Genomic DNA, 24,334 nt, shown 5'->3' on the forward strand with positions numbered 1-24,334 from the left:
GTTGGAAGTCCAAGACTGGGTGCCAGCAGAGTAGGGTTCCGGTGAAGGTTCTCCTCTTGGCTTGCAGATGCCACCTTCCTGCTGTGTGCTCGTGCGGCCTTTTCTCAGTGTGTTCACATGGAAAGAGAAAGACTGATCTCCTGCTCTTCTTTAGGGCCACCAATCCTATCAGATTAAGATCCCAATTTATGACTCACTTAATGGTAATTACATCCTAAAAAAGCCTTTTCTCAAAATATTGGGGGTTAGAATTTTAACATATGAGTTTTGAGGAAACACAAGTCCATAGCACAAGGTCATATGATAAAAGGAATGCCCATCATGGCTTGAGAATCGTGTCTCTTTAGTATCTCCAGGCCCTCTAATGGGAACAACATATATGATACTATCTAACTAGTGGAGGTTGTGTTGGTGCAAAATACAGTTTCTCATGATCATACCACTCCATAACACAAGTAACTGCATTTCTCTGGGTTCTTGCTAAATCTGAAATTCTTTCTTAATGGCAGTAAAAATGCCAATGAGATACTCAAATAGCCAGAAAATCCTCAGCTTCTTGGCTCTCTTATCTATTTCCTGTTATAAAGCATTTCATGTTGAAGGCATGACATAAGAAAAAAGTTTTTATAAGCATTTTAAGTTATTTTCCTGTCTTATCTTCAAAAAGGGGAAGATAAAGCCTTTCAATTTTCCAAAAATTTTAGGAAGGAAATCCCATAGAATCTTATCCTGTGGTTCATTCATTGTCCTGAAGCAAAATTCCTTTGCAACTAGAGCTCCTTCAAAAGCAGTGCTAGAACTAAATATGCATATGGTAGAAATTATGCTCTCTTATCACGTATATTGGTTTCAATAAGATCAGTAAATGTTGGTTTTAAATTGAGAACTGATAAAATTTAGCATAGGGTGTTGGCGCCCTCCAAAACAGACTACTATCCTTGATCAGTTAAGTGAGTTATTTTAGGTAAAAATAAGAGAAAATAATCTCTATAAATGAAAGAATGCATTCATCAAAATCTAAATACCTCAAATTCTGTGCTAGAAACTCTTTGTAGCTTAGGGTAAGGATGGGGGGGGGGGGGGGGGGGAGTGGTATAAAGGTACATATTCGAACGTTTCTCAAAGAAATGTACCATGTCTTTTGTTGTTGCTAAACAACCACTCCCAGAAAGTCATTGGTTGGGTCCGTGTCAAAAGTTGACATATCTATAGAAACATTTCTCAGATGTGGAAATTAATGCTTTGACAAGGACACCTTTATCTCAGTATTAATTCAATTTTAAGACTAACTCAGTAGTGACTTAAACCCTGTATCTGGAAAGAATGTTTAAGACACTGTTTTCCTTCTTCTTTCCATGCCTAGGTAGAACAATCTTTCCTTGGAGGTACAATACATTCTACCCACCTCAAAGTGTGTATAGTTATTTGCTTAATTTTCAGATACCTCCTGTCAGATTACAATGTCACTGATAGTAACAATTATATCATATTGCTCCTTGCCATGGTTATAGGAGCCGGGACATAAAAAACAGTTCCTGGACTAGTCCCAACATGGGTAATTTTCTAAAGTTATATAGTGGAGTTCAAAATTGGCATGCATTTGATCCTGGGAGCACAAGGTTAAAGGAGAGAGGAAGTCAGGCCCTGAAATAAGAGAGTCCAACATTTTCAACTGAGACGAGAGGATCCAAGTCAGTACCCTGGATAGGGCCACATGGATAGTTCTAATTGGATACACTTTATCTGTAAAAAGCTCAGAATAATGTTTTAAAGTTCCGTGGTTGCCGAAAGGACCAACCATGTTTACAATGGGTTTTGTTCTTAGCTCTCTCAAGATTTGTCCTCGTCACTCTGCCCAGCTTTTAGTAACATCTTCATCAGCAGTGCCATTTAATGGACTACTACTCAGCCATAAAAAGGAACAAAATTGGGTCATTTGGAGAGACCCGGAGGACCTAGACAGTGTCATACAAAGTGAAGTAAGTCAGAAAGAGATAAACAAATATTGCATATTCCTTATGTGTGGAATCTAGGGAAATGGCGTAGATGATCCTATTTGCAGGGCAGGAATAGAGACAACGGATATAGAGAACAAAATGCATGGATACCAAAGGGGAAAGGGGAGGGGTGAGAACAGGGAGATTGGGACTGACACATATACACTGCCGATACTGTGTATAAAACAGATAACTAGTGACAGCCTACTGTATAGACAGGGAACTCTGCCTAATGCACTGTGGTGGCCTGAATGGGAAGGACATCCCAAAGGGTATGGCTGATCCACCTTGCTGTACAGTGGAAACTAACACAACCTTCTAGAGCAACTGCACTCCAATAAACATTAATTTAAAAATGCAGTGACGTTCCGGTCCTACCAACCATTCCGTTAGGATACTACACTTGTGAACTAATACAGCTAATTGACGAAATGGGTTTTTTACTTTTCGTGGGATTTTCTTTCTCCTTCATGTGCTTTATATGATAAGTATGGAGTGATGACCACGGTCCTTAATAGATAACGAAATGGAGAGACAAAGACTATTCAACCGTATTTCCATAATTCAGTCATATTTCCATATTATAATAAATCAAAAATGATTTATCCTATATGTTTCTTGCTAAGACAGTGCTTGTTATCTCACTTCTATGTGCTGTCACATCTTTTGGGGTTTCTGAGTTAATTAAAAATAACCTCACTCTCTTTCTTGCTTCAAAACTTCTATTGTCTTTATAGGTGCTCCTCCTTTCTGCTTAATAATACAGCTTTATCTCTAGTAAATCATAACTGAGATATAGTAAACACATCATTAGGTAAGTAACCTAAGCTGAAAATTGGCTATATTTTAAAAATGCTGATGTATGGGATTTGGAGGTCTTACTTAACCTGACAGATGGCAAAAGAAAATTAAAGAAAATGGTCACAGCAGATCCCTTCCTCCACACTCCAATGCTTTGTTAAATAAGAATAAGCCTATTTAATTAATATTGATCTAACACTGACTGTCCTTGAGCATATTACCCTTTGACACATTCTTACTTTCAAAACTGCCAAAATTGCAAAATATATAATCACAAAAAAATTGAAATCCTTTTCTAAGCTCAGGGTCATTGTGGTTTGTTATCACCAGTTCCCAGCTACTTCAGGAAGGAGCTATGTGTTTCAGCAAGCAGCAATGTCTTTATTTATGACCTCCAGAGATTAGTTAGTTTTGTCAGACATTCCTCAGAGCAAGGCCCAGGTCACCGAGGAGTGGAACTTCAGGTAGGATAAAAGATTCTGACTATATTGGGCTTATGGTCCTGGCATTTGTTAGAACATGACAACCTCACTTTGATAGAAATATTATGTAGTTATTTCTTTGTAAGTAGATAACACAAAGAAGGAACTTATTACTTGGGATAAGAAGGTAAGCGTATTCTTCTTTTGACACCTTCTAGTTGGTCATTTGAATATGGATAAGTAACCAGAAACCTAAAGTAAATATCAAAGGTAAGACTTTTTTTTTCCCATTTGAAAATTTGCCTATTCAGTTCTCACTCTTTGACTGCATCCAAGTTTCAGAGAAAGTCTTTGGGTTCCTTCTAGTAAAACCCTAGCCCTCTGTGAGGGGAAATGTATATATACATCAATAGATCCAGCAAGCATCTCTCAAGATCCACACTCCATTTCAATCTCAGCATGGTAGGCCAGTCCTCCCACATATATATTATACTCAAATATCTTAAGAAATCAGCATCTTCACTTATATCATGGTGAAAATCATAATATGTTTTCTAACTCTGACCCTTCGATGAGTGAATGACAAGCAAGAAGGCCAAATATCTGTTGAACTTTCCAGGTAGACACAGACTGGAGGAGGAGATGGGAAACACTCATTTCAGTCCTAACCAACAGAGAAATTATTTGCCCTTGAAAGTCCTCTCCCCAGATCTGGGCCAAAGCAATGTTTTCTAGCTTGGTCAGAGACTCTCTTCCTGAAACACTGTAGAGTCAAAAGTTGGAGATTTAGCATGAAAAATCTCAGCTCCATTCTTTTTCAGTTCTCTTCTCCTTTTATCTCTGGTAATAAGAGAGTGAGTCTGTAAGTAGTAGACAGAAGATAAAGAAAATCTTGGGATGAAGATAAACCATTGCTTCATTTGGTTTGAAGGAAAATGCACGGTCAGTCAGACTAATATTATATTCTTGGTAGGCTTGAGGCTGAATGGTTGGGCATGAAAAAGGGTCACAACAAAACCAGCCGATGTAACAGAATATGATTCTGAGTTGAATATGATTCTGAGTTGAAGTGCAGAAGCCAGGGTTGGGAGGGATGAAAAGGTCATCTCTGGAGCAACTTTGCTAGAAGCATCAGGGACAGTCCCCTGACTTATTATTGCTGTGAGAATGGAGTTTTGTCAAAACAAATGCCTTATTTTCCTTTCTGCTATGACGTTACTTTTCCTCTTTGCTTTGTTTCTATGGTAAATCATGGCCTTTTTCTGTGGATCATGACCCTGTTCTTCCTCTAGTCTTAACACCGATGGCTACAACTTATTTCCACCCTCCCGTGAAGTTAATTATAAGAGAATGGGTGTTGGGTGTGTATTGAAGACAGAGAAATGATGTCAAATGCCTCTGTCTGAAAACCAGATTGCTCTAGCAACTGGAAGAGGCATAGAATTGTCCCAGTTTTCAGTTTCTATTCCAATCTCTGGAACAGCTCATGCATTTGGTATCTTCCTCTAAGACACAGGGAACCACACCACATAAAAGACTTGTGTCAGCACAGAGATCACAGGGAAGGCTTTAGTGGAATCTTTCATGCACATCTCAGCACCATCTTCATTCCTAAAAAGGTAGTTGTTATAATGTCACATGTGAGCATTTTCCAGGAGTCCCTTGGGAAAATGTGTCAGCTATCCAAAGCTTTCCGATTCTCACCATACATTTCTCCCCAAAAGAGAAAAAAAAAAATCTTCTTTTGGAAAAAAATAGAAATAATACATTGGCACTGTTTAGCATTATCGTCAAGTAAGTCATCTTAAGATATGCGTGCTTCATTTTTCCAGAAGATGTTCTATATCATTTCTGCAAACATAACATGTCATGCTTGCAAAGTTCACATTAGAAAGGTCTGTGTACAAGCTGTGCCAACTCCTTGTTAAATACTTCTATGAAAGAACAGAAAGAAAGGGCTGCCTCTGAAGCTGCCTCAAGTAAGTCATGGAGTTTTTATTGTGTATCACTGTTGCCACTCATTTCTGCTTCAGAGGAAACTATTAAAAGTGTTGGTCAGATTCCACCTTTGCAGCTTTCTGTGGTTATAGTCAAACTTTCTATTTTGATCCTCCCTAAAATGTGACTATTTGAAACAAAAGAACCTTCCAAGAATTGGGAGGACTGAAACCGATGTGAAGCGTGAACTCCCTGATGTTCAAGCTGGTTTTAGAAAAGGCAGAGGAACCAGAGATCAAATTGCCAACATCCACTGGATCATGGAAAAAGCTAGAGAGTTCCAGAAAAACATCTATTTCTGCTTTCTTGACTATGCCATAAGCCTTTGACTCTGTGGATCACAATAAACTGTGGAAAATTCTGAAACAGATGGGAATACCAGACCACCTGACCTGCCTCTTGAGAAATCTGTATGCAGGTCAGGAAGCAACAGTTAGAACTGGACATGGAACAACAGACTGGTTCCAAATAGGAAAAGGAGTACATCAAGGCTGTATATTGTCACCCTGCTTATTTAACTTCTTTGCAGAGTACATCATGAGAAACGCTGGGCTGGAAGAAACACAAACTGGAATCAAGATTGATGGGAGAAATATCAATAACCTCAGATATGCAGATGACACCACCCTTATGGCAGAAAGTGAAGAGGAGCTAAAAAGCATCTTGATGAGGGTGAAAGAGGAGAGTAAAAAAGTTGGCTTAAAGCTCAACATTCAGAAAATGAAGATCATGGCATCCGGTCCCATCACTTCATGGGAAATAGATGGGGAAACAGTGGAAACTGTGTCAGACTTTATTTTGGGGGGCTCCAAAATCACTGCAGATGGTGACTGCAGCCATGAAATTAAAAGACGCTTACTCCTTGGAAGAAAAGTTATGACCAACCTAGATAGTATATTCAAAAGCAGAGACATTACTTGGCCGACTAAGGTCTGTCTAGTCAAGGCTATGGTTTTTCCTGTGGTCATGTATGGATGTGAGATTTGGACTGTGAAGAAGGCTGAGTGCTGAAGAATTGATGTGTTTGAACTGTGGTGTTGGAGAATACTCTTGAGGATCCCTTGGACTGCAAGGAGATCCAACCAGTCCATTCTGAAGGAGATCAACTCTGGGATTTCTTTGGAAGGAATGATGCTAAAGCTGAAGCTCCAGTACTTTGGCTACCTCATGTGAAGAGTTGACTCATTGGAAAAGACTCTGATGCTGGGAGGGATTGGGGGCAGGAGGAGAAGGGGATGACCAAGGATGAGATGTCTGGATGGCATCATGGACTCGATGTACGTGAGTCTGAGTGAACTCTGGGAGATGGTGATGGACAGGGAGGCCTGGCGTGCTGTGATTCATGGGGTCGCCAAGAGTCGGACACGACTGAGCGACTGAACTGAACTGAACCCAATGCTGTGATATCAGAAGAGTTAGACCACTGACTGGACTGGAAAATGAAAAGGCAATCACATGAGCCTTTGATCAAATTCTAGTCTCTTGTTATCTTAAACCTTCTGCCTCCTTGTTCATTGTATATAAACCCAAAATAAGCAAAGCTAAAAGCTGGACCCATCCTTGATTTTGACAGATATTTAAAATGAGGAATAAACCCTAAACAATCAAAGAATCATGGAGTTGGAGCTCTGGAAGTGAAGGTGGGCCTCATAATTCCTCATTTACTTTCTGATTTGCAAATATCTCAGTTTTCTGAGACTTTCCATAAACAACAAATTGTTAGACTTTTTCCTTATGTAACAAAAGAGTATGGTCCAGGAAGAGACAAACACCCCTGAACAATGCTCAGATGAGCTCAAGCATCTCCTGAGCATTTCATTAGCCATCCTGGTGTTCAGATTGATTTATGGGTCTCGGGTCCATCTTTTCCTCACCATTAGCCATCATTAGATGATTATGGCTCCCCGCAGTCCCTCAGCTTACTGCTCCCAGGGAGGAGCTGCAATCTTGCCCAGCTGTGCTGAGCTGGTTTTCACTATCACTAATTTTCTGCCAGAATCTATGAGTAATGTCACATTTCATGCCGTTCCAATAAAAACATTTGCTCCCTGGCAAGTCTAGTAAAGGGCTTGATGGAGAAACTACAGAAAGTCCCCAAGGGGGTAAAAGGTGACTGAGGGATTTTGTCACGAGAAAAATTGAGTACCTAGGCTGACAGAGTAGATCAAAACAGAGGAGAAAAGAATGAGGTAATCAGGTCACAACCCAAAGACTTCGAGACACTTATTCATTTACTCAGCAATATATTTTAAGCACCTGCAATGTACCAGACACCATGCAAACAGAATTGTCATGCCTGTTGGATGCAGTCCCTTAGAGCCAGCAGATCTGGCATCTGCTCCATGTTTCTACTTTCTGAGATGTGCAACCTAATAAAAATGGCTTAATTTCGTGAGGCCCCTGGCTTCCAACCTTCTAATCTACATACTAGTCATCTATCTCATAATAGAGCTATGCAATAGTCTATGTTTTTTGTATAATATATATAATAATTACTCAAGTCTTAATTTATAGGAATTCATGGAGAATGGCATTATAATTGCTGGAGACATATATATATATGGCTTCCCTGGTGGTTCAGTGGTAAAGAACATGCCTGCCAATGCAGGAGACATGGGTTCAGTCCCTGGATTGGGAAGATCCCCTGGAAAAGGAAATGGCAACACATTCCACTATTCTTGCCTGGAAAATTCCATGGACAGAGGAGCCTAGAAGCCTGAAGTCCATGGGGTTGCAAAGAGGTGAACATGAATTAGTAACTAAACAACAACAATTTATATATATATATATATATATATATATATATATATATATATGGAGAGAGAGAAACAGAGAAAATTCTTAACAGGAGGACAGTCTCCTACATAAACACTCATCTGCCCATTGTGGAAGAAAGTCAGGTCCTTGCAGGACCTTGATTGCTGTGAATATGTTTTTGAAGGCAGTCTGCATCCCTTTCTACGAGGAGCCTCGTAGGCTGCAGTCCATGGGGTCGCAAAGAGTCAGACATGACTGAGCAACTTCACTTTCACTTTCAGTTTTTAATAAAGATTCAGATGTTGACTATCAACTGAATTTGATGACAGCCTCCCTGAGAGTAAACAAAATCCCAGTGGACACCTTGATCTCTCTGCTACTAGTTACATTTTTAAGGACTATTATCTATAGAACATTAAGGAGTGTATTATCTGTAATCCTAAACTCTGATTTTAAAACACAGCAATATTACAATTTAAAAAGAAAGTTTTGTGTTTAATACCCCATCTAGTTGCATTCAAAGAGAAAGATATTTATCATTGTGGAAGATGCTACAAAAAGGTCTTGGATGGAAGGAATAAACACAAGTAAGCAGTCAGAACAAGGTAAAAGCATACTCCTCAGTATTATTTCTTAAGTATGCTACTCGGTAAGTATTGTTCAATATATACCATGCATGTGAGTAGAAAACATTAAAAACCAAAATATAAACTGGGAAATATTTATAATATTGATTTAAAAGGCATAATGGTATTATTACATAAAGAGTTACTGAATATAAGATGCAAACTGCCCAAGGGAAGCAGTAGCAAAATTCACAAACTCTACACTCATAAAATAGGAAACACGCATGGGCACTCAGTACTTGAAAAAGTATTCCAGTGAATTAGTTAAAAACGAATAGGTAGCTTTTAATAATGAAATGATTTCCCTAAATAAGCTAGAATCTTTCCAATGATAATGCCCAGATTTAGGAAAACATGAATTTTAAATTAATACGACCATTTTGGAGAACAATTTGGTAACATCTTACTCATTAATTCATGAAACAATTAATCACTTAATTGACTAGCAATACCAAGCCTGACCTGAGGCATTCACTGGAATCACAAAGTAAGCAGTATTTCTTAAACACCTTAACATATTATATTCATTGACACAGAAAATATTAAACAATCACTTATGGAAAAGGATGTTTGCTATAAGATCATACATAAAAATTGAAAATAGCCCAATTTCTAATAGAAGAACATTTATGAGGTAACTGATGGTATAGCCATCCTATGAAATTGTGCGATCATAAAAATAAACATTATACAAGTATATTTAGAGGCATAAAATATATATTTACCACATACATTTAATTTGCAAAAGTAGTTTATAAAAGCTGTACATGGCATGATCCCACTTGAAAGAAAATACATATGTTCATATTTATGTTTATATAGAAAAATGTCTGGAAAGTTATATATTCAAAGCATAACAGTATAATAAAACTTTTATTTTAAATTTACTCTTACTTTTTGTTTATTTTTCTAATGTCTTCTAACTGTAAATTGCTTTATATAAAAATTCTTTTTTTCTTCTGGATTTTCCTAATTAAACTTTTTCATTTTGAAATGATTGTAGATTCATATGCAATTCTGATGCAGTTCACATCTGATTCCATAAAACATGGCATTTTCACAGAATTTCACTGGTTCCAATCTCCCATGAAATGAATGTATCCTTGTTTTGAGGTTGCAGTAACTTTGCTGTCTCTAAAGGAGAGAGTCTCCTCACTGGTTTACTTCCACATTTGCCCCTGACTTATCAAACGCAAGAGGACTACAAGTAGGTCACAGTTCTTTACATATTAACCTGGCTAGCCCTGAAACAGAAATAGCACCAAATGTGTAACGCCAATAAGTCAATAAATAGAAAGTCAGATAGGAAGTAGAGTGGGTGAACATGAGGGCAGATAGTTCAGAGGAAAAAAAAGGTTTCAGGTGACACCAGCAGATTTCTGGAAAGGTTACACTGTGAAGAGGGGGTTCCTTTAATTCATGTTAGAGGTCGTTTCATTTCTCAGCCAGTACATTTTCACAGTTTGACTTTTCATCTGGACTCAAACATAGACAATATTTGGAAAGGCAAATTTCAGGGGAATGTGATTTAACTGTTCATCAGATTAGGCCAGTCTCCAAAATATCACTTGCTGCTCTCTCCTGCCAACTAGACCTAGTTTCACACCCAGAGGACTTTCATATCCGGGCCCAGGAAGATTGGCACCTCCCAAGATCTGGAGTGGCTGAAAGGAGATTTTCTCCTTGACGCATGAACTTCACCAGTTAACCTGCCTCACTATAGTTCTTGAATACAGACACCACATGGGGTATTTGCTTTTCTGCTTCTTCCAGCCTCAGCCTTAGTGAAAAACAGATAAACAAAGGCTTGAGCTGCATTTCAACAGCACTGCGATAAATCTTTCAGAGTTTATTTGATACTGGCTGTGTTTATAATATAGCCTGGTTTCTTATTTCCTTCTATTTAGTTTCCAGGTAGTTTTAGGTTTAAGAGTTGGCCTAGGGACTTAACACCACCTTTGCTCCTCATGTATAAAACACCACCTTTGCTCCTCATCCTTTGGCCTTCTGTTCCTCCCGCCTTGTGATGAGCTAAGAATGGGAAGTAGATGTAATCTTCAGACTCTTTCACGCTGTGACTCATCAGCTGAAAATGACATCCTGGAAAAGGTTGTGTTTTGATCATAATGTGTTACAGAAGGAAGATGAAGCTAAAGTCTCATGTATTGTTTGTGAAGTGTGCCACATAACTTTTCTCTACAGTTATTAGCCCTCATTTTAATATTTCTCTTTCATTAGCTTTCCTGAGCAAAGAAAGCTGAAGTATTTAAAGCTAAGTTAATGCAAAATGTTTAAACAATGTTACTAGAAGCCAGTGTCATGGAGATACTGAATATTGAACAAGTTATCATCATTAAGTATTCCCCAGGCATTGAGGTAGCAGATTTTATCTGAGGTGTTTGCAAAAAGTGGTCCCTTCATCAGATAGCTTAAAATCCAAGAGTTATAGTACTGGCATTATAATAAAATAAAATTGAATAAATGGAAACGTATGGCAAATAAATAAAAAACTGAGAGAGATAGGTAGATAGATAGATAGACTGAACTTAGGCATTATACATTCAAGTAACAAATAAATTGTCAGTAGACTCCATAAAATCTTGCCGAGTATGCAAAGTCATACTGATAAATAAGTAGAGAAGGCTTGAGCTGAATTTGCAGACATAAAAACTGGGAAAAGTTTTCACACTTATCTTGACCGGTTCAGTATGATTCTGTGCAAGAATTATTTCAGGATTTGCTTGTAAGTGTTGTAATAACATGTAAGGCTAAGCTTTTTTGGGCTAAGTTGACAAATCAGAGGAGCGTTATGTAAATTCATATATGAGATGTCAAAGGGTTGGGCTGACTTGTGGTTTAAGAGACATGGGAGATTAGGTGAAGATCTGTGTGTGCTTTATAAATGTACAGGACTCAATGGATATCTAGAAAATATGGTTAAAAATTAGGTCCGTAGAAAGGGAGGGGATTATTTATCAAACAAGAAGTTTTTTGAGACATTGTTCATTTAGCTCATACCAGAATCTTCAAGTTTGGCTATTTCCAGAGCCCATCACTCCTGGAACAAAGAAATAGGGTGCTTAGTCTCTGGTTTACTGAGTTATTCACGATCTGGCAGGTTTCCCTTGTGGCTCAGCTGGTAAAGAGTCTGCCTGTAAGGCGGGAGACCTGGGTTTGACCCCTGGGTTGGGAAGTTCCCCTAGAGAAGGGAAAGGCTACCCACTCCACTATTCTAGCCTGGAAAATTCCATGGACTGTGTAGCCCATGAGGTTGCAAAGAGATGGGCATGACTGAGCGACTTTCCCTTTCATGAGCAGGCAAGTCTGGGTGACCTTGCAGGATCAAGGTCTAAAAACAGACAGTGTTTGTCACTCGGTCATGTCCGACTCTTTGCGACCCTATGGACTGTAGCTCGCCAGGCTTCTCTGCCCATGGAATTCTCCAGGGAAGAGTACTGGAGTGGGTAGCCAGTCCCTTCTCCAGGGGATCTTCCCGACCCACAGATCGAACCCAGGTCTCAGGACTCCTAAAATCCAGGGGGTAAGCATCTGGGTGTCACTCTATTCATTCATATCAGCTGAGAATCTTTTAGAAACACAATGGTGAAGATAGAAGACTTGGTTGGGGTCTAGATTCTAATCTCATCTCTGTGATTACTAAGAATGTGCTTTGGGGCAACTCATGCCACATATGTGTGTCTCAGTATCAGAAAACGTAGAATGTGTTCTACATTAGCATTTCCTAAACTGTCTTCAAAAAGCTGTTCAGTGGCTTATGCTGATCGAATCCATGTCCCCTGCACTGGCAGGAGGATTCTTTATCACTGAGCCACCAGGGAAGCCTTCTTCCATCAATAGTGGGCATTACTTTATATGTCCTTTGAATCTAGCCCTGCCTTGTTACTTGCTTTAACATGACGCAGAAGAAATAATGTTATTTAACTTTCAAGGCTTAAGAAGTCTTATAGTTTCTGTTGTTTGTCCTGAAACCATCTTGGAAGGAAGATTTTGGGGAGGAGGAGGAGGAGTGAGGTACTTCAGGTAGCACCAGTTGCCAGATCATCTTATAGTTCCCAACACAGGAAATCCACAGAACTGCAAAAATTAATCCATTGTTGTTTTTTAAGCCACTACATTTGGGGGTGATTTATTATACAGCAATATAAAATTGAAATGGTGTTAAATATCAATATGATTTTATTATCAAATCAGAGGGGTGAAGATCAAGTGAGCAGTATAAATACGTTTCTCAAACTGGACTGTCAGAGCTTCTAATGTGCTAACACTGCTTTAAAACTCCAAAGTGTGAGAGAGATTTGTACACCTTGTCTGCCAGACTTATTTAATCATTGTTTTCCCTAGAAAACTGTCTAATTACTCGTGGGCCACAGTTTGGGAAACACTGATATAGTTGAATCCCAAAGGCCCTGCCAGCTTTAACATTCTAAAAATCTGCAAATGAAGCAGGGAGTGTTTTGGTCACTATTTCTTCTTGATTATCTTGATGACAAGAAAACTCCATCCATAGTTGGTTGCAACCAAATTTCATTATGCACTTCCACTGAAACTGGTTTTTAATCAATTAACAGAAGAAAGCAGTATTGGAATTATTAATGAGCAATTAAATAGAGATTAAAGAGCTATTAACCTGCAGCTTGGTGGTAGAGACTTGGCTGTCAGGTGGTGTGGGAGCCTGATGGATGTGGATCCATGAGAGGCTGTCACAATGATGAAACAAGCGAAGAGCAGGCTAATAGATTTATCTATTTCTTCTTGGCAGATTGTAATAGGATATGGAATTGTCCTGCTGATCGAGGGATCTATAGAATAGAAAGCTCTTAATAAAAAGAATGTGACTAGAGGAAGAAGACCTGTACTCTCTATACCCTATACTTTCAGAGACTAGTCACATGATCAAAGGCTGTACACATGATGCTTGTGTGCATATATGTGAGAATAGGCATGGGTATGGCAACCCACTCCAGTGTTCTTGCCTGGAGAATCCCAGGGACGGTGGAGCCTGGTGGGCTGCCGTCTGTGGGGTCGCACAGAGTCAGACACGACTGAAGCGACTTAGCAGCAGCAGCAGCAGCAGCAGGCATGGATAAGGGCTTTTCTAAGGCCCACTTGACTTCACATTCCAGGATGTCTGGCTCTAGGTGAGTGATCACACCATCGTGATTATCTTGGTCGTGAAGATCTTTTTTGTACAGTTCTTCTGTGTATTCTTGCCACCTCTTCTTAATATCTTCTGCTGCTGTTAGGCCCATACCATTTCTGTCCTTTATTGAGCCCATCTTTGCATGAAATGTTCCCTTGGTATCTCTAATTTTCTTGAAGAGATCTCTAGTCTTTCCCATTCTGTTGTTTTCCTCTATTTCTTTGCATTGATCACTGAGAAAGGCTTTCTTATCTCTCCTTGCTATTCTTTGGAACTCTGCATTCAGATGCTTATATCTTTCCTTTTCTCCTTTGCTTTTCGCTTCTCTTCTTTTCACAGCTATTTGTAAGGCCGCCTCCGGGAGCTGGTGATGGACAGGGAGGCCTGGCATGCTGCGATTCATGGAGTCGCAAAGAGTCGGACACGACTGAGCGACTGAACTGAACTGAACTGAAGGGCTTTTCAAGCATTGTTTCTCATAAAGATTACATGTGGCTCCTTGCATGTATTTATATTTACCTGAGTGATTCTGACTTAGTCTATGTATGTTTGTGTGGATGTCTCTATGTGCATTTTGTGTGTTCATGTGGCATTACGTGTGGAGGCAAACATGCATACAGATAAATATGGCTGAGACAGTATGTGACTGATAATGATCCGTGGCTCTCTGTGCACCAGCAGGGCATAATACCTGTGTGACAGGAATAAATCATAGCCAGAGGAAAAAGAGACGGGCCATTGGCATGCAGCAGTTTCATGAGGTCAGTACACCATTTAAGTGGCTCCGCCGAGGGAAAGTTCTGCCTCTGTCTGGGGGCGAGTGAACTGGCTCCCTGTCTTGGTGAGTTCATCACCCATCATGGTGAGGAAGGTCAGAGACAGCTAAAGGAATGAATTGATAACAAAATACGACCCTGAAATCAGATCAGCAAAATCAATCCATTCCTGGCTGTGATTGGTCCAACATCTCATTTGAGACAGGAAGTTGTGAGCTATAACAAATAAAGCTTTTCTATAGCTTACAGAGGAAGGGAAATTTTTCAATTTTCTCCCTACTTAATTAACATTTGCTCCAGGTAAACTATTACTCCTTTTCTCTTTGATAAATCAATCCCATTCAAATTCATTTGGGTTCCTGTCATTCAGTAATTTTCCAACTCAAGGAGGTCCTCACTCGTAAGTAATTTGCAGCATTTATTGAGTTAGTCTCAAACCCTCCACTCACATTTTACATGCACTGTTTTAATCTTTATCATGGCTAAATTGGGTGGTATTGTTATTTCCATTTCACAGATGGTCAAGTGAGGTACAGAGAAGTTCAGGACCTGGGCCATGAGCATACATCTGTGATTTCAGATTTATGGCTATAGTGAATAGATCCCCAAACTTATGCTTTTGAGAAGGATACCACACTGGTTCTCTTATAAGGAGAATTACCCACGCTTGCCTCCCATCATTCTTTTTGTTGGGGTCAGCGTGTAGGCATGAAAGGATTTTAGTTTGGTTTCCTGGATTTAATGAAAAATCTGCTGACTTTGCCCCATTATTCCTGTTTCCCAAGAGCATGTTGAGAAAAACTGGTTACCTAATTGTATGGTTGCTAAGTCGTGTCTCTTTTGTGACCCATAGAGTGTAGCCCACCAGACTCCTCTGTCCGTGGAATTTCCCAGGCAAGAATACTGGAGTGAGTTGCCATTCCCCTCTTCAGGGGATCTTCCTGACCCAGGGATCAAATCCACGTCTCCTGTGTTGACAGGAGGATTCTTTATCACTGAGCCACCAGGGAAGCTTGTGGTTACCTAACACATATTTTTAAAACTAGGAGAAGGTGCTCTCCTTGGGCAGAATGCTTTCTTCAACTCTGCTTCAAGACCAGCTACCAGAGGAGGAGATACCCTGCTCCAGTAACAACGGCTGGGAGGGATCTGGGAGACAGCCACCAGGAGCAGGTCACTTGGGTTCTATGAAGTAGCAGCACATTGGGTCTGATGGTAGTTAAGTCAGGTCATGACAGTTAGTGACAAACTGCTGAAGCTCGTTCCTTCTGGATCAACAATGTTCACAAATTTCCATAAGGCAAAAATCAGCTGTTAGGATCTGACCAACTCAGAGCAGGTACTACCAGGTTGAATCTGTGAGACTTGAGCTTTCAAACAGGAAGGTACTAAGAAGGCTAGGAAGTCTCCATGGGGTTATAAAAAATTCACTTCTATAGAAAATTTTGAATTTGCTGTTGGTAATGTTCTTCCTTCTGATTACAAAAAGGGATAAAAAAAAATTAGCACAAGCCTCTGGTCCTGACTTCCTAGGCTTCCCTTGTAAGCAACCAACAACTTGTGGCCAAAAAGGAAATGTTTTGTTGAGTTTACTTTCAAAGAAGTAAAGAAAGGTGCCAATGTTTAGCAAACACCTCTTTCCTACCAATTATTGTGATAGAAGCTTCACACACATTGTCTTACTTGATGCTCATACCTTCCCTAGGTGGTAGATAAGTTTGTCTCTGTTTTATAGTTGAACCTACAATGTGTTACGGTTGATCAGAGGCAAAACCTGACACCAATTTCAGTACATGCTTTCTTTTTATTTTGCTTTGTTTTCCACTCTGCATCTGCCTAATCTCGGTTATGATGTTATTGCTTAAACAATTGATTTATCCCCCAAACACAGAGACAGCTACTACCTCACTAACAAAGGGAAGCTTTGAAACTGATAGAAAACAAAATGTCGCATAGTCAGTCAAACAGGCTGGTCTGGGCAGGGGATAGGAACTTTTCTGGGAAAACTGAGAAGATCCTAAACAGAATCTGACTGCAGAGCACTCTCCTTTTTTGGTTAGGGGTGGGGGGTCTTATCTTCTGCATCCCGTATCGAAGATGGGACCCATGGCTACCCTCTGCCTCTTTCTTGGGAGAGTGAAGGGTCACCAGTAGTGAGATTTAGAGAAAGATGTCTATGCAATGAGCCTCTGAAGAATGGCTTCACGTGCTGATCTTGGAATGAGATAATAGCTACCCTCTTTAGTCAACATAAGGGCCAATCAGGTCAGGGAAGTAGGAACTGTGTGAGCATCTGGAGCTAGAGCCTCTAAAACAAGACCGTGTCTCCCGCAACGCTCCATGCATACATCCTTCCCCCATGTGGAGGGACACACCAGGACAGGGATTCAGTATTCAGACATCTAGATTCTGGCACTCTCTCTCATCACATATTTATAATCCTGCTCCACACAGGAGGAAATTGAGGGCTCTGAGAGATGAGTAACATGAAACCAGTAAGAGATTGCACCAGGATTGCACAGTCTTTCTAAATCCAAAGTCCATTATCTTTCTCACCACCCTCTCAGCTTCAGTCTAGGAAGATGTCTGACAAGAGCCAGGTAGTAGATTGTGGTTACCACCCCAAGACATGTATTGAATTATTATGTTCAGGGCTGACACTGTGATCTGCATTGCAGGATACAAAATTACCTATTGCCCCTGCCCTCCAGAAGCTCCTGATCTAGTGAGAAAGGCTCAGTAGAGTCCAAAGCAAACCATGAGAAGGGGGATAATAAAGGCTTGTTACAGAGTCTTTTATTCTCCTGGGAGGCATAAAAGACAGTTTTATTGTAAAACCTGGTCTCTGAAGGAACGGCAGTTTCAAGAAATGGAAGAAAGTTTCAAGAAATTTCAAGAAATACATAGGACCTTTCAAGCAGTGAGAACCATATGAACAATGATAAGAGGCTCGAAGCCTGAAGGACATAGTCAGGGACAAGGAAGTATTTGGGGAACACTGCATCAGAGGAAGCAGAAGGAGACTGGAAAAGAGCTGAGGCTATAAAAATGGTTTTGAATTTGAAAACAACATTAGCTGATAATAGAAAGGCTTGAATTCTAAGTAGCCTGGACAGTATTTTTGGCTTGGGACTATATTCTTTGCATAACAGGGAATCTCAAAATTCCCTGGAAAAGGACTTTATGAAACTTCTCTGGTGCACATGGAGAGGATAAATAGCCTGAGAGTTCAGCAGGAGTGTTCACCCCCTTAAAAGTAAGAATGATGAGTGTGTTTCTCCTTGTCTCACTGTGATCTTCGTATCCTTATGCCACTAGGTGAGGCATAGACCCAAAGCCCTACTGTGAGTCTTTTCTAGGCAAGTACTTTCAACTGTGAAGTGATTCTTTGGCTAAGCATCCAGATTAAAGATTTAGGATGGGATTATTGGGAAACATGTCAGAGTTTAAAGTATCTAGTTGCACAAGAAATCTCTGTCTTCAGGGTCACATCAAGGAACCAACGAAGGACCCCAAAAGCAGTGTCTCTGGCAAAGCAGAAGGGGCTGATTCTCTTGCTCAGAAAGAGAGAATCTTGACCATGGGATAACATTTTGCAGAAAAGGAGTACAATTATCGGGCAGTGGTCAAACAGGGGTATCGCCTGTAAGGAGACCCTGGATTCCGTCTCACAAAAGTTGGGCACTGGCAACTTACAGTCTATGGACTACAACCTGTGCCAATGCCAGGATAAGAAGTTCAAGTTGAGTGTCATATCTAACTTTTCTAACAGAAAAGTTAGGAAGGCTTGGTTGTCTGTTCAGAGACTCCTTACCAGGCAGGTGAGCCTAGAATGGGTCTTCAGTGGACCTCAACAGACAGAAGGACAGCCTTGCAACCAGACACCCCAGGTGTGTCCAAGTCCAGTTGTATGCAGGTATTCTTGAGTCTGGACTCCTGCCATGAACATGTCTCCAAGCCCCCTCATCTTCTTGGCTTTCACTGTCCTCTCCACCCCTCTTTCCTCTCATGTGCATGGCAGGTCTGGTTCCATTTGCCCCTGATAGAAATAAATTTAGTAGAGCCACGTCACTACACCTTCCTGCCTATTACCACCATACCCCAGGGGTCCTGGTGTTTTCCCCATACCTATTAGGGAAAACCCCTTGCTCTCAAACACTAACCCATGCTAGCCCAATGGTTCCTAGGCTTTTTTAAAGAATGTACAGTCATTTTTAAGTAGTGTGGCCTTAGGCAAGTTAACAAACTGACACCTATCTCAGTTTCTTTATCTGTAAGTGAAGATATAACTGCTTCAGAGCACTGTCAGGAGGATTAAGTGATAACAAGTCTTTGAAATTCCTGAACACAGTGGCTGACATAATCCTGGCTATTCTAAGATCATGAGGAATAAAGTGGAGATTGGCATTTCTGGGGAGGAGATGAGAATGTGTGGATGAGAGTGGAAAATATGGGGCCTTTTTTTTTTCTTTTCAAGATTGATCTACCTGCAAAATATTTAGCTTCAAGATTCTAGGCTGCATCCCATTTAGGCCTGTCTGGGGTAGTCTGAGCCAGCTCAGCGGTTCACCCAACTCTGACTGGAGGGTGATGGTCTCTTTTCCAATCATCTTTCAGCCTTCCAGGTACTCCCAATTTCTGAAGTGAAAAAGTTGCTAAAGGTAAGAATGAGAGTTATGTTTCCAAACATCAGTATCTTAATAATTTAGGCCGTGTGAGGTGGCCCTCCTATCTCCTCCCGTAACAGCTTGCACTTGCCTCATCACAGGACTTGTTTTGCCACAATAAACCTATTGCTAGAGTAGGTTCTTACAATCCAGAGCCCTGCAAGACTGTGACTTCTGACGGTAGGAGACGTGTAATTTTCCCTGTTGTACCACCACCAGGAGAAAGTTTGGCACAATGGACCTTTGTAGAAATGAATGCATGACTGAGTTAAAGCAAAAGGTCCAAGGCACTCCATAGTCCAGAGACCCAAAAACAAATGGAGAAGTGACCTGAGTGTCCATTGATGGGTGAGGGCATCGAGAAGATGTGCTACATATGAACAGTTAGCCATAAAAAGGAAAGAAATCTAGCCATCTATGACAACATGGCTGTATCTTGAGGGCAATATGCTAAATAAAATAAGTCAGAGACGATAACTACTCTTTAATCACTTATATGTGGAATCTGAAAAAAAACACATTCATAGAAACAGATGGAAGATGGTAGCTGTCAGAAACAAAGGAAGGGGGCTGGGAGAGGTGAGGAAAGAGAGTCAAAGGGAATAAACTTGCAGCATAAATAAGCCCTGAGCATGTAATATATAGCATGGTGACTGTTCTTAGCAATACTATATCATATATGTGAAGTAGCTAGATAGTAGATCTTAAAAGTTTTCATCACACATACATACACACATGATGTAACTATGTAAGGTGGTGAATGTGCCAACTAAACTTATCATGGTGATTATTTCACTATATATATATATATATATATATATATATATATATGTCAAAGCATTGTATTGACAATACACAAAACAGTGTTTTTAGAAATGGAGGGCAGAGTAACAAGAAAGGCAAGTTTCTGATTTTAGTTTGGTTTCTGATCTCTTTTCCCCATGTTTCTAGAGCACTTATTAGGGTTTACAGTAGACAGGCTATTTTGGTATATTTTGCAAAAGAAACTATGAGGCCTTTCTATGGTACCTGGGGAACCTGCTGCTGCTGCTAAGTCACATTAGTCATGTCCGACTCTGTGCGACCCCATAGACAGCAGCCCACCAGGCTCCCGCGTCCCTGGGATTCTCCAGGCAAAAACATTGGAGTGGGTTGCCATTTCCTTCTCCAATGCATGAAAGTGAAAAGTGAAAGTGAAGTCGCTCAGTCATATCCAACTCTTCGCGACCCCATGGACTGCAGCCCACCAGGCTCCTCTGTCCATGGGATTTTCCAGGCAAGAGCACTAGAGTGGGTCACCAGTGCCTTCTCTGGGAACAATGCTGTTCTTGCCTGGTCTTGCCCAAATAGCCTCTGTTCTAGCTCTGATTTCACTCCTCATCTTACACAAGCATGAGCGAGACATTTAACCTCAGCCTTGTCCTGTAAAATGCAGGTAAGAGTGCTCTTGTGCCTGGCCTTATGGGCCACATGGTGTGAGACCCGGTACGCAGATGAACATAGGGGAAGATAACAAGCAGGTGTCAGAGAAGAACACACATTGTCTTCTTCTCCATCTGGCTGAGTTAATTTTTAATAAGGCAAACAATGAATGTTTGAGCTTCCTTCCTAAAATATTTTGACTAGCAATTTAGTGAGTGGGAAGGTTTTAACCAGGCTGGTTCCAAAACAGTAAGTAAAGAAAACACAGTGAAACATGCTAATTTTGAAGAAAATTAGACTACTGATAGCAAGCAATTTGGTAAAACACTCATTCAAGTGTGGGAAAGAGAGGGAAAACCTTTTCCCAAATTCACCCTGTTAGGATCCTACTCTACCACCTAGGATTTGGCCCCATTTGACAAAGTTTGGGGACAGAAGTCCCAAAACTCCAGGATATGGACCAGTAGTGGTCCACGGCCTGTTAGGAACTGGACCACACAGCAGATGAACCGCAGTGAACAAATGAAGTCTCATCTGCATTTACACCTGCTCCCCATGGCTCACATCACCACCTGAGCTCCGCCGCCTGTCATACCAGTATTGGCATGGTATTAGATTCTCAGAGGAGCAGGAGCCCTACTGTGAACTGCACACGTGAGGGCTCCAGGTTGTGTGCCCCGTATAAGAACTTACCGCCCGATGATGTGAGGTAGAGTTGAGGCAGTAATTCCAGCAGTGGGGAGTGGCTGCCACTGTCTCCCACCACCCCCAGAGGGAACCAACTAGTGGCAAGAAAACAAGCCCAGGGCTCCCACTGATTCTGCATTATGGTGAGTTATGTAATTATTTCAGTATATATCTTCATATAATAATAATGTGCACAAAATACATAATATGGTGAAATCATTCCAAAACCATTCTTCAGTCCCAGTCCGAGGAAAACCTGTCTTCCATGAAACCAGTCTCTTGTGCCAAAAAGACTGGGGACCACTGATGTAGAATAAGCAATTGTGTTTCAGCAATATCTTCACAGAGCAAGACCAAGTAGCATCAGTGCCAAAAAGCTCTGCACATACTGGGGCTCAACCTTACTTTCTCCCTCACCAGCTGACCTGCACTGAATTTCTTCATTCCAAAATGTCCTCAAGTCCGTTAGCAGTCCTCTGTTCATGTCACATTCTCCTGTGTTCATCACAGTCCCTTCCTTTGGCCTTACTGCACAAAGGACAAGACATAGCCTTTTCTTTACCCCAAGCCTGCAATCTAGAGAACCTGGAGACCCCTCTGGGCTCTGACTAATGAGGGAAACAGACTGCTACGCGTGCTCATGATTTCCTTTCTTGAGCTTGAAGGTGGCTAAATGCATTACAAGCCCTTCCTAAGCAAAGCAGGATATTGTTCTTTAGTGTTCTTTTGTTCTACAGTTGAAGGTTGCAGCTAATACATCTGTAAAATGCAAAGGCTCATGTTACAATTAATCTTCTGTCTCAAACTTTTCTATGAGAATTGAAATATTAAAATGCAAACTCTTAGGGCAATATATATGCTAACATGGCCCAACTGAAAGCTTCCCCACCCCCAAGTTTCCAAGCACTCTCTGGGAATGCTGGCACCCCCAAGTGGACAATCCCATGCTGGAAAACACATGACCCAATCTTCCCCATGCTCCAGCCAACCACCAGAAATGAGAGTGAGGCCACCAACTGATGACAACTCCTGAGCAAACCCAGCCGACATCAGGTAAATGCAGCCCAGATCGAAAGAACTGCTCATTCATAGATCTATGATCAATCATAAACACTTGGTGTTTTAAGCCACTAAGTGCCAGGGCGGTTTGTTATCCAGTCACAGATAACCAATACACTAAAAGCTATGGTTATTTCATCTTTTCTTTTCTTCCCTGGTGGCTCAGACGGTAAAGCGTCTGCCTCCAATGCGGGAGACCCGGGTTCAATCCCTGGGTTGGGAAGGTCCCCTGGAGACAGAAATGGCAACCGACTCCAGTATTCTTGCCTGGAGAATCCCATGGACGGAGGAGCCTGGTAGGCTAGAGTCCACAGGGTTGCAAAGAGTTGGACACGACTGAGCAACTTCACTTTCACTTTCTTTCACTTTTTTTCCTGCATCTTGGTCTGCCTGCACTATTCAATGAACCCCTGAATATGTTAACTCCAGCCTGGTGAAGTCTGTAAGAAAGGCTCAGCAAACCCAGATAGAACAGCTTTGCAGCACAGATGGAAGGATAACACAGATTTTTTTTTTTTTTATGGTCACCCTCTCTGCTCCATATACTTATTGAAGATGCCATGAAGACCACATAATTCCCTCCTTAATTTTCTGGATAAACACAATATTTTTTTTCCCCATCCATAATTTTAGCTTCAGTAAATATAGTGGTAAGGCTAAACAAGAATAATCAGAAAGGTTTCTTCAAAGATGTAGGGAAGTGTGCAACTTCTAAAAGGGTTAGACTTAGATATTAAGAGGAAATTTCCTGTTCAGGGCAAGGAAAAACACTGATTGATTCATCTAACAAATATGATTGAGCAGCTAGCTACTCAGGGTCAGGTCCCATTCTGCAAAATGAGGATACATCTGTGAACAAAACAGACAAAATTCCTTCAAGGGAACAGGGAATGAGCGAAAAAGTAAAATATTGTCAGAAGGTGGTAAGAGCTGGAAATAAACTAAAACTGGGATTTCTGGGGGTTGGAGAGTGGGTTGCAATGTTAAAAAAAAAAAAAAAGATGGTCAGAGAAGACCTCATTCAGAAGATGACGTTTGATATGTGTCCTGAAAGAAGAGAAGATTGTAAGTTTTGCAGATATACAGCGAAAAAACATGCCAGGAAGAGGAAACAGCATGTGCATGGGGCCCAAGGAATTAGTAGTCTAGGGTTTTCTAAGACAAGTAAGGAAGTAAGTGCAGCTGGGGCAGGTTGATCGGGGTGGGAGACCCAAGGGCAGTAGAAGACGACGGAAGACGAAATGGCAGTGGGGCTTTGAACACAGGATGGCGTGATAGGAGCTGGGTTTCAGAAGAATCATACTGGCTTCTGTATTGAGCACAGACTATTGGAAGCAATGGTGGAAGCAGAGAGCCCCCTTAGGAGATCATTAGCATAATCTAAAAGAGAAATGACAATGGCTTTGGAGCTTAATATGGAGTATAGCACTTGGAACGAAGGTAGATTTTGAAGGTAATGCTGAAAAAAAATCTGCTGAGAGATTGAATGTGCTCAGTCACATAGAGGAGTGAGAGTGAGTCTACTCTTTCACAATTTGCCACTTACAAGAAGGGACAATAAGGTTGGGGTGAAAATAAGAAATTTGGTTTGGGATAGGAAAGTATAATTCCTATCATGCAATCTAAATATTACAATTTGGTCAGCTTGCCTAAAAATGTATTTTCGGCCTGAAACTGGTGAGATGTGAATCAAGTGAGTTTGGGTCAAGATAATGAGAGGTTCTCGAATGTCTTAAATAAGAGAGTTAAGAGTTGGAACACTTTTCTGACTGTGAGGATGGGGGTCACAGAGGGCCAGTAAAACGCTTGGAAACCCGTGTCCATTAGTGGCCCCTAGAATGTGGTTGTGAAGGGAGTAGGTTATAAAAATCATGGGTTACCCACTGAAATGTTTAGAGTATCCAGGTAGTGAATACAAATGAGTGAAGCAAGACATAAGAAAGCAAAAGCACAAACTCTCT

The sequence above is a fragment of the Budorcas taxicolor genome, chromosome 5 (assembly GCF_023091745.1).
Source record: "Budorcas taxicolor isolate Tak-1 chromosome 5, Takin1.1, whole genome shotgun sequence".
In the NCBI taxonomy this organism is placed as follows: domain Eukaryota; kingdom Metazoa; phylum Chordata; class Mammalia; order Artiodactyla; family Bovidae; genus Budorcas; species Budorcas taxicolor.